Below are 22295 nucleotides of genomic sequence, written 5' to 3' on the forward strand. Positions count from 1 at the left end.
AGTTTTCTTATCATGTAATATCTGCTGGTTTTGGTATAAGTATAATGTTATATGTACTATTTAAAATTTAGTTGTATTAATATTTCAGGTTCTTCTTTCCTCTATTAGTCTGCTCTTCCTCTTTAAAATATGCAAAAGAATACAAATTTGCATTTCACAAGCAGTTCCCTTGATCAAACTCTTGAAACATACTTGCCATAGATAAGTTACTACGCTGACTTAACACTTACATTAAAAATGAGTTCAAAGTTCAAGGCAGATTGGTCAGACCCCAAAGGCCATTCTCTAAACAGCGAGCATACCATCCCTGGCTACCTTGTCAGTAGGGAAGTTTGAAATGCTGAGAAATCAAGTGTCTTTTCTAAAATCACCCAGCATCCAGCGACAGAATGAACATTTAAAAAAAAGAAAAAGAAAAAGGCTTTGACTTACTCTAGCCTCGTGCTGTGTGATTCCAACTCATCTCTTACCTTTCACTGCCTGAACTTCGATATTTCAGCCATTTGTGCATATGCTCCACACCTATTTTTCTCTCAATCCATAAGTCATACCTCACTGCTTTTTATTCATAATCTGTGCCTCAATGCTCCCCCGGCTGGGTTTTTTTTGGGGTTTTTTTGGTTTGTTTTTAATGCTTATCTTCTATCCACCCAGCTCAGCTGTCTGAGAGGGAATCTTTTTCTCAAAAGTGAAATTAGGTTGAATTTGACACCTTACTTGTGCTGCCAACCGCTTACATTTTTTGGCTCATGCCCTATGCTACTATTTTCCCAACAAATATTTCACTTTGTTTCCTTTATACTGAGGTCAACTGAACTCCCAAATATCTTGTGACTACTTAGAAAAGGAACATTCCAAAAAGCATCAGGTTTTAAATATGCAGTGCCTTTTGTTTTTTGCCATCTAACCATCTTCACTTAAGCATCTTCTGTTTGTAGATTTCTCTGAATGCAGTAATAAAAATGGTTTTCATAATCTTTCAAGGAGAGTGAAGCAAAAATCTGAAGAAAAATGATGTCTGAACAACAACCAAAAGAAACCCAAAACTATATGAAAAAATAGATTGGGAAAAGAACTTCACTAAGTTCTTTGGGCCAAGGAATCTACAAAGATTGACATTTGAAATCTTTTTCTTATTCATTTTATTTAATATTATTTTGAGTATCTCACATAGAATTCTCTACTCAAACAAAACTCAGTTCAGATAAATCCTAGAATAGTACGACAAATTCAGCATACATTTAAAAAATAATCTGACAGCCTAATGCAGAGTTTGATGGGTAGAATCCAAATGTCAAAAGGTATTTCAGGTGTAAATGATTGAAGAGATAATCAAGTTAATCCGAGTTTACAGTTCATTTTTTTCAAGATTAAAACCAGCAAGAATAATCCAGTAACTACCTCAACCAAAAAAAATCTTCTAATTTTGAAATACTCTCAAAGGTATTGCATATAAACCTTTTTTGATTGATCATGAGAGAAACTATGTGCAGGAGAAACTGAGTCCTGGGAATTACATGAAGAAAGCAATCATAATTCTTGGCATAAATGCCAAATGTAGAGATCTTACCTTCAAAGAGTTTTTATGAACATTAATTAAATCATACAATGCACTTGTGAAGTTTTATCAATAGCTTACAGATAGGAAATTCTATGGTACCAGGTTTGAAACAAGCATGACACTAGGTGGTAAATATGCAGATATACACGTAACACACACACACACACACACACACACACACACACACACACACACACATATAAATGAATAGCTATGACTGCTCATGGATATGCCAAATAACTACTGGAAGCAAGTTTAAGTAAGTGTGAAGATTATGAACTGAATGCAGGTATTATTAGGAAAATCCTAACTTCTGCATCTGCTTAAATCCCATTATGGTTGTGCTTTGTTACTACAAAAAGCATTAAGTTCATGAGATTTTGTTAATGCTCTGCAATGTACAACAAGGGCACTTGCCCTCCAGCAATTTACAACTTAAAAGAACAGACTTACCCATACCTCAAATTTTTAAAACTCTTCTCCACCTCCCTTTCTTTGAACAAAAACAACAGGAGACAGTGCTGCTGGTAGGCTTGTAGGAAGAGCAAAAAGGACAAAGCTGAGAAAGCAGGAAAAGGAAACAGCTGTTAACATGAGAGCATACAGAGAAAGAAAGAGGCGGCCTAGGTGCCAGGTGAGGCAGCCACGCCCCCAAAAGGGGAAGCAAAGAGAGGCTTCCTCCTGAGGTAAGCAAGCTAATCAGAAGTAATGCTCAACTGTCTTGTGCCCAGTAGCTCCCAACTAAATGTGGAAGTTAGGGCCTGCTCTCTGCCATGCTTAGGACTCAAGACTACAAGTGTTGGGTCTCTGGCATGGTGCATGTGGAAAGGATGGAGCCAGATCTGTAGAAGGTGAGTATCAGGTAGAAGGCAGATCTGGCAGATTTGGTAGAAGGCAGGGGGTGGGGAGTTAGAGGAAGAGGAGGCAGTGAAGGTTCACTCATTGAGCTCCACCTTCCTTAAATGTCACTTCATGGTTACTACTCCCAGTTTGCACCTGCAGGTAAAGAGGGCTCTCTCCTGACATGGCTTTGTGCTCTCCTAAAGTCTGGACAGATGATGCACGTGAACTTATCCAACAGCCGATTATATATGGATAACGAATGTGTGTAGACAGAGTTGGATGGATGACCGAAGGACCTTCTGGCTTCTGGTGGCACGTTCCATTCAGACCGCATTCAATACTCAGTGCAAAAGGAGTCACCAAAGGAAACAAATTCTTCATTACTCTCACTGTCCCCTTATGCAGTTTACATACCATTGCACTGAAAGGAACACAATATAACCAGGACTTTTCCCACTAAGCTGGGGGGTGAGGGGTCGGGGGAGTGAGGTGGGGTGTAGAATAAGATATTTTTGGCAGGGAGAAAGAACAAAATAAAGATTTCTTAACCTGAAAATATTTGGGGCCTAAATTACTCTAATCCTTATTTCTTAGTGCACAGTGCTATCAATACATAATACTTCCTAAATGGAAATAACTATATTCTTATTTTGCTGATTATAAGAATATTGTAACAATGTCTTATAACAATTTTTACAAAGTAGAGGATTTCTAAGTGCTTTTAGTCTCATGAGTCTCACGATGCTTTCGTGCGGTAGGGAGTCAACTGATTGCTTTTACCCCCATTATCCAGCACACAGACTGAGGCTTGGAATCACCATCTCATGCGGCTGGCTTAGAGCCACAAACTAGGAAGTAGCTTTGCTTCAACTAAGCATGGCTCTCCTGAAGGCTGGCAAGGGCATAAGCTCGCCACTGGCGGCAGAATGGGATGAGGGTAAGATTCCTGCTAATTGTTTATGAATTGTGTGAACCACACACAGCAACTTAACCTTAACCCACTTACACCTCAGTTCCTCGCATTTCAAAAGAGCTAATCTGTGTTAATTCTGAAATCACAGAGCGATGGGGAATTTAATCAATACACACACTGCCATCACCTGCACAGCGCCTGGTCCAAGTGCTCAGTAAACACTAATTATTATCCTGTCAACAAAACTCTACTTGGCCTCTCTGGTAAGGATAACTAGGATGGGTAGAACTAGTCTAGTCTCTCAGTGCTATTCTCCCTAGTTACAAACTTTTAACGCATTCCTTTCTAAACCTGGCTACACGGATTCTTTATACTACTTAATAATTTTTCATTTCTCCATCACCTTTGAGTAAAGAGCTGTTTCACAGGATTAAAATTTCTGGATATCCAAAGATGATCCTTCAAATGCCAAATTATTTTCTGATTTCAAACACTCCTAAGGTATGATGCTTTCTCCTGACTTGTTAAATAGAATATATGGAACACGCATACTTTTCTAAATAACTGACAATAATAATCTGACTAACGAAACATGCATAACCACAACCATATGGAGGCATCACTAATCCCTGGAGCCTGCCCATCAGTTGTCCTGTCTCCTTCCCTGATGTAGCAATGTCACCTGGTGCTGTCACAGTTCCTTTTGGAATTCTGATCTCCATCCTTTCTCTTTCCTGCCCTCTGGTCCCTCTCCTCACCTTCCTGCCCTGCAACTCCTCGGCTAAATTTGTACATCCAAAACATATTCTACAAAAATACAGTGACGACCAAATTATATATTGTAAACTAGAGGGAATAAGGTTGAGGGTGAGGGCCTAAAGCCATTTTCATGGTAATTTTTAGTATGTTTCAAAGGGCTGAAGTTGCCAGTGGCCTGACCTCCAAACAAATGCATGTGTATACATGCACACAGGTGTGCATACGTGTGTGTGTGTGCATGTGCTGTATGTGAATACATTGGGTATTTGGGGGGTAGTTGCTATAGTCAAAACACTTTAAGTATGTAATTTTGCAATTTTTTTTTTTTTTTTTTTTTTTTTTTGCAGTACGCGGGCCTCTCACTATTGTGGCCTCTCACTATTGTGGCCTCTCCTGTTGCACAGCACAGGCTCCGGACGCGCAGGCTCAGCGGCCATGGCTCACAGGCCCAGTCGCTTCGCGGCATGTGGGATCTTCCCAGACCAGGGCACGAACCCGTGTCCCCTGCATCGGCAGGCAGACTCTCAACCACTGTGCCACCAGGGAAGCCCAATTTTGCAATTTTTTAATCTAAGCATACAGATTAAAAATGGGAAATTTTTTTAATTTAAAAAGTTAAATATGATTTAGTCAACAAGTATTTGAGTACTGTACTTACATGCTGGGCATTGTTCTAGGTACTAAGAATGAAAAGTCGAAAAAGGATAGATAACTTTCTTACTCTTATGGGTCAAAATGTTTGAATTAGAAAACTTCTGTTTTCCTAAAAAAGGAATGTTTTAGTTGAGATTACACTTTGAAATTTACTCATTTCCAATTATAAACTGCAGGGGAAGAAGTTTTCAGGTAATAGGGGGGAAATGCTGACAACTGTAACTCTGGAGAGAAACTTGATGACATTATAAAAATACATTTAAATTTGAGACCCTGGGGTAGTATAATTTTTCCAAATGCAGAAACAGAGAAGTAAAGAAATAGAAATGCAACATTCAGGATCTCATAGCAACATTAATTACTCATACTAGGCATATTTAGCAATTTCTATTACTCTTTTACAAGATGGCAATAGCATGAAAAGTTCAATGAGGATTTTTTTAAAATTTAAGCAATATTAACAGGATTTCAAAAATTGGCATATTCAGGCTTAAAGGGAAAACAAACTTAAATAGAAACTTACTGAGAATGCAAGGAAATCAAACTCAATAGCAAAACAACTCAATCGAAAAATGGGCAGAAGACCTAAATAGACATTTCTCCAAAGACATACAGATGGCCAACAGGCACATGGAAAGATGCTCATCATTGCTAATTATTAGAGAAATGCAAATCAAAACTACGAGGTATCACCTCATACAGGTCAGAATGGCCAACATTAAGATAAATCTACAAAATAACAAATGCTGGAGAAGGTGTGGAGAAAAGGGAACCCTCATAGACTGTGTGGGAATGTAAACTGGTGCAGCAACTATGGAGAACAGTATGGAGGTTCCTCACAAAACTAGAGTTCCCACATGATCCAGCAATCCCACTTCTGGGCATATATCTGAACAAAACTATATTTCAAAAAGACACATGCACTCCTATATTCATAGCAGCACTATTCACAATAGCCAAGACATGGAAACAACCTAAATGCCTACAGACAGATGAATGGATAAAGAAGATGTGGTACATATATACAATGGAATACTACCCAGCCATGAAAAAGAATGAAATAATGCCATCTGCAGCAACATGGATGGACCTAGAGATTATCCCATTAAGCGAAGTAAGTCAGAAAGAGAAAGACAAATACCATATGATATGACTTATGTGTGGAATTCAAAAACATGATATAAATGAACTTATTTACAAAACAGAAACAGATTCACAGACATAGGAGAACAGACTTGTGGTTGCCAAGCAGGGAGGGGAGGTGGGGGAGGGATGGATTGGGAGTTTGAGATTAGCAGATATAAACTAGTATACATAGCACAGGGAACTATATTCAATATCCTCTGATAAACCATAATGGAAAAGAATATGAAAAAGAGTGTATGTATGTGTGTGTGTATATATACACACACACACAAATTACTTTGCTGCATGGCAGAAATTAACACAACACTGTAAATCAACTATATGCCAATAAAATAAATTCTAAAAAAAGGAACCCAAGGAAATAAAATTTTGGTCTATCCTCCACAGCATTTCTTATTTACAAATGTTAAACGGAGAATATAGAAATCAGTGTAGTGATTCTGATTTTGTTCCTTTCTGGACCACCATGAACATCCAGTACAGCTCAGCCCAGCCTAGCGCTAATCAAAAGGAGGGTAGAGTAAGGCAGGTAGAAAAGATGGCAGAGGAGTAACGAGGCCCAGGTGCCAGGGCACCCACACGCTTCCCAAGTACACTGTGGCAGAAACTGCTGTTTGTTGATAAATCATTTTATCCGAACCCATGGCTGTTTCAGCTGGAGCCTGCATTTCCAGTTTTCGGGGCAGCTCACCGTGGCCAAATGACCCAGTTCACGCAGCAGTTCAATGCCTAAGAGGAACAAGCCTCTTTAGACCACGCCCTCCAAAAAGGAATGCATCTGTTCCCCGGGCTCTTTATCCCTCCCTACCTCCTGGCAGGACCTAATGAGACCTGGGAGCTGCCTGACACCAAGAGACAGCAACCATGCAGCAACACTGCCTTGGCAGCTCCGGACCACTACTCTCTGGAATGTTTCATGAGAGAGAAATATATTCCTGTCTTGTTTAAGCCATGGTATTTTGATGTCTCATTGTTTACAGCAGCTAAACCTGAAGCCCAATTAACACATATTTATGGCAGAGCTGAGTGTTTTAGTGCCTAGTTGCCTCAGCTCCTATTTTGAAGCTTAGCAAGCATATTCTGAACATCTTTACTGGGTTGGAAGCATCTTCATTGGATTATGCATCTAGAGGGCGGGAATCATGTCCTCTATTCCTCTGAAACTGTCTAATACAGGGCTGACTGAAGGAGGGGAGGGGCAGGAAAATGACACAAGTTTAAGCTAGACGCTTTGGCGTCTGAGAGTCCCCTGGAATTAAATCCTTTGTCAATCCCTGGATTCTGACCAGATGTGTGAACTTGAGGAAGTTCAGTCATCCAACATATATCAGTTGAGTGTCTATTATGCAGCAGGCCCCATTCTAGGAACAAGGGCTTCTGCTATGGACGACGCTGTCTACACTCTGGTAGACTTAAGTTTCACAAACTCTCTAAGCCTCAGCTGCTTCATCTGTAAAATGGGGATAATAATAGTGACAGACTTTTAGAACTGCTGTGAGGATTACATAAGGTGACACATACAAAGTATGTGAGTCAGTGTCATGCACACTGGTACTCAATAAATGTGAACAATAACTAAGAACTGTCAGTAATTTGTGCCTGGTACAGATACTAACTGCCACGGCATCAGAGCACTGTTTCTTAGCACCAAGTAAGAAAAGCAAGTCAGGAGTTGCTATTTCCTATTAGAGTCTCATCTCTGACATCTGTTTGATAGGAATTCTAGACATGTCTTACAGATAAATAAGGGCTTACTAAATACAATATATATTACAGACCACGTGGGGCCTAATATTTAAAATTGAAAATATTAAAATTGTTCAAGAAATAATTCCTTTTCATGAACTTATTGAAGGAAATGAGTGGATTCTTTGCAATATGATGGTCTGACAATCTCCTCTAAGGGGTTGGGGTTCAAAACAGAGCACTGCCCACCCCCCCGTGATGGCTGCAGGACCTGAAGCACACCAGATTGCTTCAGCGCATCATCCTGCACTGAGTCAGAATCTACCACTTCAAGCAGTCATGGCTCATATTCTCAAAACAATTAATGGCTTCTCGGATCCAACAGAGAGTTCTTTCAGAATAATCGTACTACATTATTTTGGACTGCAGAATGTTCAAATGCATTTCAGGTAAGGACGAGTCCTAAGGCAGGCTTTAACAAGAAAAAGGAGGTGCGTGTGGGATTTCCTCAACTCACCGAACAAAACTGAAAGATTGGGAATTAAAGATTTCTGGTAGATGAAGATGAAAAACAAACTTAATGCTCTGCGGGAAACAAAGAGCAATAGAGTAAACAACACTCAACACTGGTGGGTGGCTTCATTTTGCTGTGGCCATTTCAGGGGCAATTAGATCTAATGCCAGTTTTATCACTAAAACCCCAAAGACAGAAAACTTCAATATTTACAAAACACCTGAGACAGCTCTGCTTCTAAAGAGGGGCTTGACCACCTATTAAGTACCAAGCACTTTATTAGCATTTTAAAATATAAGACCTATACCCTACAAACTGGGCATTGTTGTAATTTTACAGAGGAAACAGGCGATCAGAGGTTAAGGGGCTTGCCCAATAGCATAAAGCTCTTTGTGGGACTCTGGATTTGAACCCAGGTCGGCCTGACATCAATGTCTACATTCTTCCCATTCTACCAAGAAACTACTGAATTCTTTACAAGAGTACAGTGAAACTCTCCAAGAGTTCACTGATGAGTTAGGCTTATCAGATTATTACCATAAATAGTAACAAGCCTAACATTTAAAAATATTCACTATGGTACAGTGATGTCCTCAGGACAAACTGTAGCCCCCCCAGGGCTCTGTGTGCCTCTTCTAGAGGGTCTCAGGGGCTGGCTGGCTGGCTGTAAGGATGCCCTTGCTGAAGGGCTGATCGTGACTGGCCTGCCCAGCAGCGCCCTCCGGAGCAGCCAGCTAAAGGGAAAGGGAGAGAGCTGGGCTTCTTTGGCTCAGTTCTCCTGGTTAACGCCCTTGTCCTTCCCCGCCTGGCTCTCAGGTGGCCATTTGACATTTTTCTGAGCTGTAAAGGTGCTTGACCTTCCAACTTGCCAGTACTAATCTGCTACGGGAATCAAAACCTGTACTTGGGAACATGGTTTTCTCAAGATGTTTAAAAACCTATTTCGGGTAGTCAAAATGCTAGCTAAAACAGTCACAGAATACAAACGGGATCGTGTACTTTGCAATATTTTGTGGTCAATCTACTCTATTTTGTTGTGCACTTCTAGTCCGCCTGGGATAAAGGATTTTGAAGCTGGGATGTTATTTTCCAGACACAAGTATTGTATTGGAAATGGCTCCATATTTTTTGCATAGTTCTAGTCATAAAATAAGACAGTTCTAATTACTACATTTACTTCCTTCTGTGTAGGAATATATCATAAGGGAACACTTAAGAGTCTACCGACGTAAGCTCTGCCAGTTCAAATAAATCAGTCAGAGTGGATACAATTGGGTTTGGATTGCATCCAGGTTATGGAAGGCAAGAACAGATTAGAGGTATGCACCATCGCAGCAGTGACAAACTCTCAACTTCTTTGTAAAAGCACCAGTGTTTCTTCAGGCTTAGACATGACTCACTAAAGCTACATTTTCAATGAAATATGAAATATTGCTGGAAGCACTTAAAAGCTGGAAAATATAATGTCAGTACAGATGCTTCGCTTCCCACCCCCCAAAAGAGTGACATCATTTTGAGAAGTAGTCAGTCCGCTGTTACTAGGCTGTGGGGTTGGAGAGGTGGATGTCTGCACAAGCAAAGGAAGCCCAAGTGTGGTGTGGTCCTGGTTAAGATGCAAGGACCACCGTTTCACTTCAGACACAAACATCCATTTTTGAACAAATCTCTTATGACTATCACTTTTGGACAGAATTGATTTTGCTAATGGAAGGGAAAAAATGGTCAGCTATAAACTTTCATACACATGTCATGAGGAAACTTTATATTTTTTTTACTTTAGATCTATATCCCCCTCCTACTCTGTTTTTGGGGGAAGGGGCTTCTTACTTCCTCCCTCACCATCCCTAGGTAATGAATGTGAGTTTGATGTGCACTAGTATGTTTGTATTTTGTTCCCTACTTATTTTCCATGAATACACAAACATTTCCAACAAATATATTTTCAACAGGTACTGAGAGCTGATTAGTACCAGACACTACTCTAAGCTCTGGAATATAGTGGAAAGCATCCTTGCAGTTTATATCCTGCAGTGGGGCAATCCAAAAAAATGGGTGTTTGGTACACTTCTCTGCATCTTCCTTTTCTTACTTAATGATACTTTGGAGAAAAGCCCTCCAAGGCAACTGGTAAAGATATATCTCAGGAATCTCTTAACTAGACTTCTGAATATACTATGTAAAGATATCTGCAAAGAGCTGGATTTGCAGAATTACTGTAAGATGACACAACCATATCTCCATGGGTCCAGACAGATGTTGGCTCCTCCCATCAGCTTCATCGGCATTACGCCGTAAGGGCCCTAAGGCATATAACCTCTGCCTGGTCCTCTGGATGGAACCCCTTCAGTGGGCCAGGTCTCAGCCTTGGCCCTTGCCTTTGAGCATTCTTCAGTTTGGATGCAGGTCCTTCCCAAGTGGCCCCGGGCTAGAACATAATGCTTCCACAAGCTTTCTACATATCCTCTCAGAGATAACAACTGCAGTGAACCTTTACTGAGTACTCACTATTTTAGTAAGATTGGAGCCATTATCCTCATTTTACAAATGAAGACACAGAAGCCTCCATCTGAAGTAACCTGAAGTCACACGGCACAGCCAGGGGTAGTCATGGGAGCCCCTGCTCTTAACCACTGTGCCGTGATACCCTATCTGAAGACTGCCATCACAGCCATGCTAAATTTTCCATTTCAACCATGAGTTATCTGACAAATGTTCCACATCCTGTAACTTATATACACTTCTTTCCTTTCCTTCTCTGTCAACCTTAGTCTATGGTAACCTTTTATTATTATCTTCTGGAAAACTTCAAAAACCTCAGCCAGATTACTTTATGGCTTTAGAATTTTTATTAAGCATTACATGATTTTTGTAAGGAAATTTGCAAAATACAAGGGAGAAAGCCTGAAGATACTTACTCAACATTTAGGAGTGTCTCTTGTTTCTATTAATGAGTGCACATGCATTTGTTTGTGTGTATGTGTGTGCACACACACAGATATGCATGTATTTCTATAGCAAATTTGTACATATATGGTTAGATGCCTTATTTTTTCCTTTGTATCGTTAAGTTTTCCTGTCATTAAAAATTCTTTAGAAGTGTGCTTTATTTTTATTTTTTTTAAATTTTGTGGTACGCAGGCCTCTCACTGTTGTGGCCTCTCCGGTTGCGGAGCACAGGCTCCAGACGCGCAGGCTCAGCGGCCATGGATCACGGACCTAGACGTTCCGCGCCATGTGGGATCTTCCCGGACTGGGGCACGAACCCGTGTCCCCTGCATCGGCAGGCAGATTCGCAACCACTGCGCCACCAGGGAAGCCCTAGAAGTGTGATTTTTAAGCTGTGCAAAGCCCATCATATTTGTGTACTACTGTTATGCAATCATTCTACTTGTATTGGACAATCAAGTTGTTGCCAATTTTTAGATATTATAAACATCACTAGGACTAATATTTTTGTGTTAACATTTACTATTTCCTTAGACTGGACACCTAGAATTGGAATTATTGGACCAAAGTGGTTTCCAAAATGGTTGTGCCAATTTACTCTCACCGATACTGCATGAAATCGCTAACATCACTATGCTCACACCGTTTTAATCTTTAACTGTTGCCAATATGAAAGGCAGATATAGTCTCATTATTTTAATATGTATTACTGCAATTACTAGTCAGCTAAAAATATTATTTCATATGTACATTAGTTATTTATATCCCTTCTTTTGTCAACTGTCTGTTAATGTCAAATACCTCTTTTCTCTGTTTTTCCTTTCTCATTTCTAATTACTCTGCACAGATTTCATTCACTTTATTCACTCATTTGATAGGTACCTACTAAACTTCTGTCGATTACCTTGTCCTGTGCTAAGGACACAGTTCTATTCTTCATAGTCCAGAATACCTTTGGGAATTTCCTTACAAGACTTTTCTAAGTGAATATATATCTTAACATAACAAAGATGATATTACCAACACTGATGTTTTAAACACAATTAAAGCACTCATAGATCCAACAAAGATAAAAACATGTATAGGAATTTGTTCCCAGCTCAAACTGAAGTTTTTTTTGTTTTTTTTTTTGCAGTACGTGGGCCTCTCACTGTTGTGGCCTCTCCCATTGCGGAGCACAGGCTCTGGACGCGCAGGCTCAGCGGCCATGGCTCACGGGCCCAGCCGCTCCGCGGCATGTGGGATCTTCCCGGACCGGGGCACGAATGAACCCATGTTCCCTGCATCGGCAGGCGGACTCAAACCACTGCACCACCAAGGAAGCCCAAGATGTCTTTTTTTTTTTTCTTTTTCTTTTTGTCTGTGCAAATCCAATAAGCCAACAAACCATGACTCAAAACATTCAATATAAGTTTATAGGTGGCAAAACATCTTAAGTGCTGGGACAATGAAAAATGCCACTAAATGTCTAAATGATGCCCTACCATTGACTGGGCATTCTCCCTGTGGAGTATCTAAAATATGTAAGCAGTTTACCTCCTATTATCAAGAGTGAATCAGAATAGTACCAATGGCTAATAGGGACAGTCACCAGAGTAATATATCCATCTGAACTACCTGAAGGAGTATATAGATTGGGGACCATGAGAAGCAGGAAAGCACTGGAGAAGAACTGCAAAATCGAATTGATAGCACATAATAACCCTTGATTCCTGGTTTGGAATCTTAATTGAGTAAGAGATGATGCACTAGTTACTTTATATCATAAATTTCTCATCCTTGAGTCTTAAATTTGATTACTCTCTGAAGGGAACACATCTTCAACTATTGAAGGGTACCAGGGTACAAGAGAGAACACATTTCATGAGTTCAACACATTCAACATGAGTTGAATGTCTGAGAGTATCTTTTTCATTCTTCACACATGGAAGACAATTTAGCTGGGTATAAACCTCTTGGACTATAAGCATTTTTTCCCCCTCAATACTCTAAACACAATTGCTCTACACCAAGCTATAGCTATATGTCAGTCTGATTTTACCTTTTGCAGATAAACTATTTGTTTAATCTGGATTCTTGTAGAGTCTTTTTCCCCATTAACTTTGTAAATACAAAATTTTGTCAAAGTTATTCCTAGACAGGTCTCTTTTCCACAGGTGATGCCTGTAATATGCTGACCCCTTCAAATCTATATACTCAGGACTTTATTTTCTGCTTAGAAAATCTGTTCTAAAATTATATTTAAGTATTGCTTCTGCTCCAGTTATTCTAAAATATTTCTCAGGAACATCCACAATGCTTATGGCAGATTTATTCTCTATGACCTCCATGTCTAATGACATCTATCATATCCTTTTTATTCTCTTCCTCTATATTCCAAGATAACTTCTCAAATAATCTTATCAACATTAGTGCTTCGATTTTCTTCTGTATCCAGTTTTCTCTATTGACTCCACTGTAGATTTTAACTGTTTAGTATGCATCTCTAGACTGTAACTGCCTGGATATGAATACCAGATGCCCTATTTATTAATTGTGTAAGTGTGGGCAACTTACTCAACTTTTCCTGAGTTTCCATTTTCCCACTTGTAAATGGGGGTAATAATAATAACTATCTGCATAATTCAAGGTTTTAATTAAAATCTTTTCTAAAATTTTTCATTTGCTTCTGGTAGTAGTAGTGGTGGGGGTGATGGTGGTAGAGAGGGAAGAGACAGCAATCTGGTTGTATCAAAAAGCTGGCAAGCCCAATAAAAGCAATGTAGGGTCTTTGTCCTTAGAATGGAAGACCTAGCACGGATAATCCACTAACCATTTTTCTCAATCCTGTTCGATTGTCCTTATAGTAGAACTCCTCTCCAACTCTGACAATAGGGTGAGTGTCTTCAGGGTTTTTAATGGGAACTCAAAAGAAGTTTTATCAAGGGTTACGAATTTAAAAAATAAATTCAACCAAATAAAAGTTTTGCATGCATAAAGTATTTTGCATGAATAAAATGTTTTCCCTATTCTATAGTGCAGATCAAATAAACTAAGTGAAAGAGCATTCTGTTCAGTATCCACAGCTATACAAATATAAATTTCATATTCTTTCCTACAGACCATCAAATCTTCTAATCAATCAGCTGAGAATAATGCCAACAGCAGCAATTACTACGATATTTTTCCACAAAATAATTTAATAAGAATTCACTTTCTCATTATACCTTAACTAAAAGAAAAATCAAGATCCTGCCGTTCACTGTTTACATTACAGAAAAAACAATATTCACCTTATTAAGAAACAAATGAGAAAATGGGTGCAAGAGAAAAGCTCCAGTAAGCCTGCCCCCTTCCAACAACTGTCGCTTTTAAGCAAGAAATATATGAGGTAGCTAAGGTCGTGAGTGAAAAAAGGAGGTGCCAATTTATTCTAGACTTGGGCAAGACAGGTTTACTCTTTTATTAATAAAACAATTCATGAAAATATTTTGCAAAGGGGAGAAATGATGGTTTATCTCAACTTTTGATGCAATTTGTAAAGGAACAACAGATGCAGAGATGCTAAATATAGAGGAAATAGTAAGAATTGATTCCCCCAGAATAGCTTATTAGAAGGCCATATGCAGTGGCTGAGGACTTTTATCTTGATTTAAACTTTAGGAATGATTTTAGGAAAACTTATAAATCAGACATATGCCTATTACAGTAGATAATACCACATGATGAATACTTTTCTGATGTCGTGCTGCTTTATAGGAATTTTCATATGTAAAGGTCTACAAATTAAAATACAAGTTTGAAATGACTAGGTCTCCAATTTTTAAAGGAAAATTAAATTTTCTTTCAAGAGCCAAGAGATTTCAATTCTACGAAAACTATCTTTCAATTTATGATAGCCATTTTCATATCTGAAATATGATTTATATCGAATTTAACTTTATAACATGCATTTATCTTCATGTTTCAATAATGTGTTCTTTCAATTTGCTTGCAGAGTGTTTCTATTATTTTCAATCCCTATATTATTAAGGTTTCAGTGCATAAAAACTCTTAAGATTCTATAAGCTAAGACATAGATTTATCTTTGCATTACTTGAAAAGAACTTTACATTTTAAATAATTTTTCTTAGGAACGCCTAAAATGAAATAATCAAAACCTAAATTACTTTGCTGAGGTACAAGTAGATCCGATCACTCTGGAAAGAATACACGCATAAAATAAAAACAGATGCAGTAAGACCGTATGGATCCCTTTCTGCAAAAGTAACAAAAACGGCAATTTAGAAATTGAGAACACAAACATGAAGACAGCCTGTTTTGCTATCGCTATGGAGTAACTTTAGGGTTATTCCTGAGGGAAAAAGTATGTTTCTGAAGTATTTTTCTCTCCAGAAGTGACTCTAAAAAGAAAAACAATCATTCAGCGTAGAGAATTCAACGCTGAATAATCCTGTCACCCATTTAATCTCATCAATCAGCAGTCACTCATTTCACGTTCAGTAGCATATAGTTTGTACGTACAGGGGAAAGATTATTCCATATATTCATAATTTAACTCTGAACAGGAATTGTGAACTGAGTTATTCAACTGAAAAGGAAATTATTGTTTTAAACATGGAAAGTCGGGGTTGACTTTAAGTGTTAATAAAGGAAAAATATTCTATTGCTTTCAAATGTTAACCAAAGGTAAAGCTAATTCAATGGTAAAAGTTAAAGTTAATAATGCCTAAATTAACAAATTTACATAAAACCGACATAATACAATACATATCTATAGGCTGCTTAACTAAAATAGGGGGCAAAAGTACATATATTCTTGGATTTTGTGGTTCCAATTAATGAATATTCATTATATGCCAATTACCACACATAAAAATATACAATAAGGTTTGTGACTGCATTCTTCTGAGGGTAGAAACTGTATGAAACAGACCATCTTCATAGGTCTCCTTACCATCCCTCCCGACTCTTTCCTGGGCAGTCTTTGCTCACAGTAGGCTTTCAATCAATATTTTTTTATCTAGTTAAAAGCCAGTGTAAAACAACTACAGTGGGAGAGTAAGCATTTTTACATTCTTAGTTCATTTACCCAATAAATACTTTGGGGGCACCTACTATGCATATCATGTCTGCAAGTGTAATTCAGCTATATGTGAAGAGCCAGACAGAATCTGTTCAAATTCCTGGAATTTAAGAGCTCTTCAAGAAAAACAAAGTAAAATAAAACAAACCACCTACGGTGTCAATACACCTAAAAAGATGTCTCCAGTGGAATCAAACAGAACAAAAACTCAGGTATTCAAAATGTATGCCTGGGACATGTAAGCCTGGGAACTGTGCTCACAAGTCCAGTTGATCATTCATCAGACTACTGGAAAACATGAGCAGATGTAAAAGTGTACATGCTTGTTGTTAGCTAACTTGGCAATCTAAGGACTATTTTTTTTTTTTGTACACTCAAATACTGAATAAATCTGTTGGCTATACTCTTTTGTATTGTTTAACCACAGAGATACTTGAAGCGCGGGATACGCTACACATCATTAACACATGGAAGAGAAACGTTAAATTTTGACCATGTCACACGCAACTTAAAAGGACTGATCTCTTGAGAACCAAGCATCAGTGTTAAGAATTCTTGAATCCAGGTCAAAGACTGTCACAAGACCTTGACCTCATTTTGAACCTGATTTCCATAATATTAAAGAGGTAAAGCTGTGAAATTTGATGATCCCACAGAAGTCACTAAGAAAAGATCCAATCTTACCTTGTGTTTGATGACGCAGTTCAGGCACAGAAGACTTCCCTATGCATTACACAATAATTACAATTGCCAGGATAATTCAGTTACCAAGAGGAAAAATTACTAAGTTACTAAAAGGAAAAACGTGAAGCTTCAGGAATTGTACTTACAGTACAGTGCTTTTAGCTAAGCTACAAACTGTGCTTGTTTACAGCTGAAGTAAAAATTCTGTCTTCTGCATGTGGTTGAGGTGTGTCAGGGAGAACTATTTCATTGTAAATAAACTTAGGGGCCAAATAAAAGGAAGTTGCAAAGGCAGGTGTACAACAGTTGAGCTGTTTCGGTTTCAGAGAAATAAAGTAAATAATTGTACTGGAATCTGTTCAGTTCTGGGCATTCTGCCATACAGGAAAGGGTGTGTAATTACTGAAGCTAACATATCCACGTAAAAATGAAGTAATATCAGTAGGACACAGTTGGGCTCCAAATTTCCTTTTTTATCTTCAAAAATTAAGGATCTCTAATGACTCATTTCACTCTGTAATATTTAAATATCACTTAAACTAATAGGGACACACTGAAGGTAGAATTGTAATTTTCACAAAGTCAGATACTATCTTGAGAGGTGGTATTCTCTTTGAAAGCCTCACAAGTGAAGAACAGTGCAATTTTCACTCATCAAAGGTAACAAAAGAACTACACACAGAATCTAATTTAGGACTTCACCAGAGTAAGAGTAAAATTAGCAATGTTTTACCAAATCTATTCTTTGCTTACCATTTCATGCTACCTGGATTGGGCTCAATCTTAAATCTGGATTCCAAACTTCTTAAATCATAAACCAAAAATAAGAGGGTGTGGTTTGTGGGAGAACAATGGAAGTTAGAGCACCTAGGGAGTAAGGTCAAGTTCAAATAGGGGTCTCAATTATTCAAAAAACTTTACAACAGAAGATGAAAGAGTGTAATAAATATTACATGTGTGATTTTATAGAATGTAAATCAACTTGCACCTTTATAGAGCTATGAAAAGTATTTAACCCTATCCAGGATTGGCCATATGGTCTTTTAGAGTGTTTCTACAATCCAGGATGACGTTCTATTAATTATAAGACTGCTATATACTTTCCCAATTGATAGTAATAGCCTGCTCGGGGCCCTTGGCTCACTGCTTCCTTGAGCCTGTGAAGTTAGCACGCTGACACATCTAAGTTGCAGGGGGTGGCAGCGAATTTCTGGATAAGTCAATGTCTTATCAAATTCCAATTCCTCTGTATCCAAAGGCGTGCTGTCCATTTCAAGGACGAATCAATCACTTTAGTCTAAGGTTTTCACAAGAGGAGGCAAGGCTCTCTGAGGGCACCACATTTGGCCATATTTCTTTTACAAGATGTTAAGCTAGGCACTAGATTATTCTCAAGGTAGCCTGAAAACTATCAGGATACAAAAAAATGTGTTTCCACCATCTATATTCATCTTGGACTCCCGGATTTTCATTAGGAGTTGAGCTGAACAGTAGAAGCTGCCAAATGATGATCCTGATTACAGCCAGCAACCAACTGGTAGCTTAAGTTCAACATACTTCCTGTAACTTTATGTTCGAGTCCAAGGATCACATTACTTTGTTTTTCCCATGGGCTTTTTATTTCTCTTAAAGTACAATCCTTAACTGAAAGGCATTTCTTCTGTGATTACCTGGTATACATGAGGCCGGTGGATATTTTGTGACATCACCGAGACAAACCACATCCTTTCCTTCCCTACACTTAATTTTCAACTAAGTTGGACAGATAGAAGATGGAATATAAATTTATTTCATATTTACAAAACACCTATGCCATTATTTGACCATCCATATGAAATAAAATTTTTGTTTGCTCCATGCAGAGATCAGATTTAATTTCTAAATCAATAGGATATAGTGCAATTCAAATTGTCTTAAAGACAAGAATGTACAGCTGGGTAACTAGTTTTCTAAGTGCTGTCTGTGAGATTCTCTTGCTTAGTAATGTTTCTATGAATGTGGCAACAGATTCCATTATCCTCACAAAACAGCCAGTTGGTGACAAAGTGATCTGATAGTCAGCATTATTTATCTACTCCTTCCTTGAACAATCATTTATTGCAGCTCTAGTATATTCAAGGGCCCAGGCGAGGAGTGGCCTGTAACATGTGTGTGAAGCAACATATAAAACACAGCTCTATCCTTAGGTAGGTTTTTATTATATCATCCAAAGGAGCATATGATAAGAGTCACAGCCGTGGTATAAAGTGCTAAAGAAGATCAGGAGAGAGTTGACTTCAGGCTGGGGTGAACATGGCTTCATGAAAGAGGTAGCACTTGAACAGAAGTAGGTTCCTTCTTTCTATCTGCAAAAGACCAAGGACTTTTTCTATAACTGCACATGTATGCATCTATGTGACTGACATCAATGTGAAAGGTCATCGCTTCATAAAAGAGCGAGAATATGAATCTCAGCATTTTGTCAAGAAATAAGGAACAGCTTCCGGCACGGGAGGATCCTAGGGAAAGTGTGGCCCGGTACAGGAAGATTTCATTGTTCCTATGACATCCTAAATCCAATTTCAGATATTAACAGACTAATGATTTGTTAACAAGACTGCTACTGGTCACTTCCCTTCCCTACTACTTACAATGAATTACCCAGGGGGAATTCATGTGAAGTATTTTAGTGGCTTGATATAATTTACAAGAAGAACACAGACTCCTCCTCTCAAAATTCAGTTGCGTGTTGAAATATATTACTTTCCACTTCTTTAACCAACTGTCTTGACATTATGTTTGGGTTGTACTACATCAGCATGTTTATAAAATTTATTTTCACATGCTCCATTTCTTATAATAAATACATAAAGCTGTTTTAACTGGTGAGACCAGTATGGTGAAGTTTGGAAAGTTTAATGTCATGCAGAAGTAAACACTGTCGCAACATAAACATGGCTAAATATTCAGAAAGTTTTTGTCTTCATATCAGTATCCTGAAAGAAGTGTCACTCAATCCCTATAGATACATATTTAAAAGTAAAACCACCAGCTTCTCTTAAGGAGGGCATTTTCTTCTTATGCAGAGATGACGATAATAGTAATATTAGGCTTTACTATGAGCATTTACTAAGTGTCAGGCAGTATAAAAATTTTGCACAGGTTAATGTTTTCAATAACTATTATTATCCTCATTTTATAGATGAGAAACTGAGGCACAGAGAGGTTAATAATTTTCTCAAGATCACACAATAAGTAGTAGAGCCATGATGGGAACCCAGCCACATCCCCCCTTGCACTAAAGGGGTCTCTGTACCCGAACGAAACATCCTTCCTGATAGATGGCTGCCACCAAACAAGGTCTGTTCCTTGAGATCAGCAGAGCTGATCCTATCACCTCATGGCTATGAAAATGAGGCACCCTTTTTTTTCTCCTATAATTACACATCCCACCCAAGAATACTGCTCTTTTGATACAAAACATGACCAAGGACATAATCTAAAATTAACTATCATTTGAGTCTAATGCAACTAAGAACTGATATTCTGACTAGTATTTTAAAATCAAATATATAAGGTAAATAGTAGTTAACTTTCTTATTCCTAGCTAACTTTTCTGTGCTCTGTCTCATTTGACAGACAAAAATGAGTGACATATTTCAGGAAAGTCTAAGAAATTTTTACTATGGAGAACTTAGAGTATCTTGCCTGGTACCACAAAAATCCTATGGGAACTAGAGTTAGCTATTTAAAATCAGGCAAATATCTTGGAACAAGAGATAGATATGGTGTCTTGGGTTGAATGATTAAAGCACTGAGTAATGAACACTGACAATCTTAAAAGAAATTAAGAATGAAAACTGTAAATGTATATTAATGGACTCAAATTCTTAGAACAAGAATAGATGAGTATCTCTTCCCACTAACTAAATAAAGTGGGAGACATACGATAATTCTAACAAATATCTGTATTTTTTTTTTGGTTACCTCGAGAAACCAGAACCCCTTTTGCTTTCTCCCACAAAACATCCATTCAGAATTCTATTCTTTGCCAAAAGATAAAATTTTGAAGTCATCTGAGGCCGTCAAGGAATTACAGGGCAAAAATCATGATAGGTTTCCAATTTTCTTCAACATGCAGGATTATCTGGTTTCAAGGTACAAACACAAAAGTTCCTGTTGCTATGCCTACTGAACACAGTTTCTGGTCTGAAGTTAGTTCTGGGCATTTTGATAAATTTACCATCATGTTTCACCAAAACGCAGTACAAGCTAAGAGCCGCAAATAAATCAGAGCCGTTTCATTTTATAGCTCCTTGGGTCAGATCTGAACAACTATGAGAAAAGAGTCCTTTTTTCCTCCCTGAAGGTGACAGAAGCTTAGATAATCTATAGTTTAGTGGAAAACAGAAACAGTACTGACTCTAATTTTCTTGTGTCTTCTCAAATTCCTAGTTTGTGAAATGTTTAAAAACTTCAAATTTCTGTGAGGAATGAAAAAATATTTTGACAGCTTGCTACTAGGGTAAGTTGTGAAATCATTTTTTTCTTGAAAGTACAGCTCTAATGGCTGACACATCTCCTAGTTCTAGAGCAATCTTTCATACAATACTCAGCTTTAAGTTACAGCAAACAGTAAAATAATGAAGTTTTCAACATGCCTTCATTCTTTGTCATCATTACTCATTTGAGCTGCTGATACTGATTTTTCAAAAAATAATTCCAGCCTATATTCAACATCTAGCTTGTATCTCTTGAGAAAAAAAGACCAGTCACTTAATCATAAGATTTAAAAAGAGGATTTTACTATTAGATTATCACCAACAAAATAACCCTCACAGAGGGCATATACTTTTTGTCTGCTTCTTTGTTTTCTGAGGGAGGGGGCAGAAAAGTCTCCCTGGAGCTTTACATCTACACTCACCTTATTAAGCTTTTAAATCTTAAACAATTAAAACCAGTAATCCCAATTTCTCTAAGCCCGCCAGATAAAAATCTAATTTAGAAGGCTACTTGGGTTTGAAGGATAAATAGTATTAAGTGCCTTTAAAAAAATCAACATAAACAGGACATTTAGGCAAACTGGCACAGTGTGACAAGTTTTAGAACATTAGCTCACAAAATGAGTATACTCTGATTCAGACAAACACAACAAATAGAGCCTTTTATCCAAAAATCACTGAGACAACCCTATGTAATACCTATGTTAAAACGTTCAACAGATCTAAGGATATCACAGGCCTCAAGCTGCCAGAGTCCTGACAGAAAAGTCAGTGATGTGAAACACGCTTTATGAAGCTTGGCGTGCATGCACACACTCTGCAAGGTGAGCGAGACAAGAGACACCGATGACCACCGATATTGTCCTTACTTGCAGACGCACAAGTATCCTGCATGTTCCGATTCTGACTGGCACCTGGAGCGGCTCTACCTGCCAGTCATCCCAATGTATTCAGGGATGTAAACACCTTATAATTAGAAAACGTGAAGGCGTCAAGGACGTTAGACAAATTGAAAACACATCGAAAGATTAATTTTTAAAGGC

The 22295-nt window shown here is 38.1% G+C and overlaps 1 protein-coding gene across 14 annotated transcripts in view; it reads right to left on the minus strand.

Annotated features, from left to right (window-relative positions):
• Window positions 1-22295, minus strand: part of PKP4 (plakophilin 4) — a 251983-nt gene that overhangs the window by 146409 nt on the left and 83279 nt on the right. The window contains exon 1 of one of the 14 annotated variants that reach the window (XM_060016762.1): window positions 22122-22188. The exons of the other annotated variants lie outside the window; for them this stretch is intronic. The gene's annotated coding sequence lies outside the window, so the exon portion shown is untranslated. Of the gene's footprint in view, window positions 1-22121; window positions 22189-22295 lie in introns of those variants that run through there. 14 annotated transcript variants of the gene reach the window in all.

Source organism: Delphinus delphis, chromosome 7 (assembly GCF_949987515.2).
Source record: "Delphinus delphis chromosome 7, mDelDel1.2, whole genome shotgun sequence".
Classification (NCBI taxonomy): domain Eukaryota; kingdom Metazoa; phylum Chordata; class Mammalia; order Artiodactyla; family Delphinidae; genus Delphinus; species Delphinus delphis.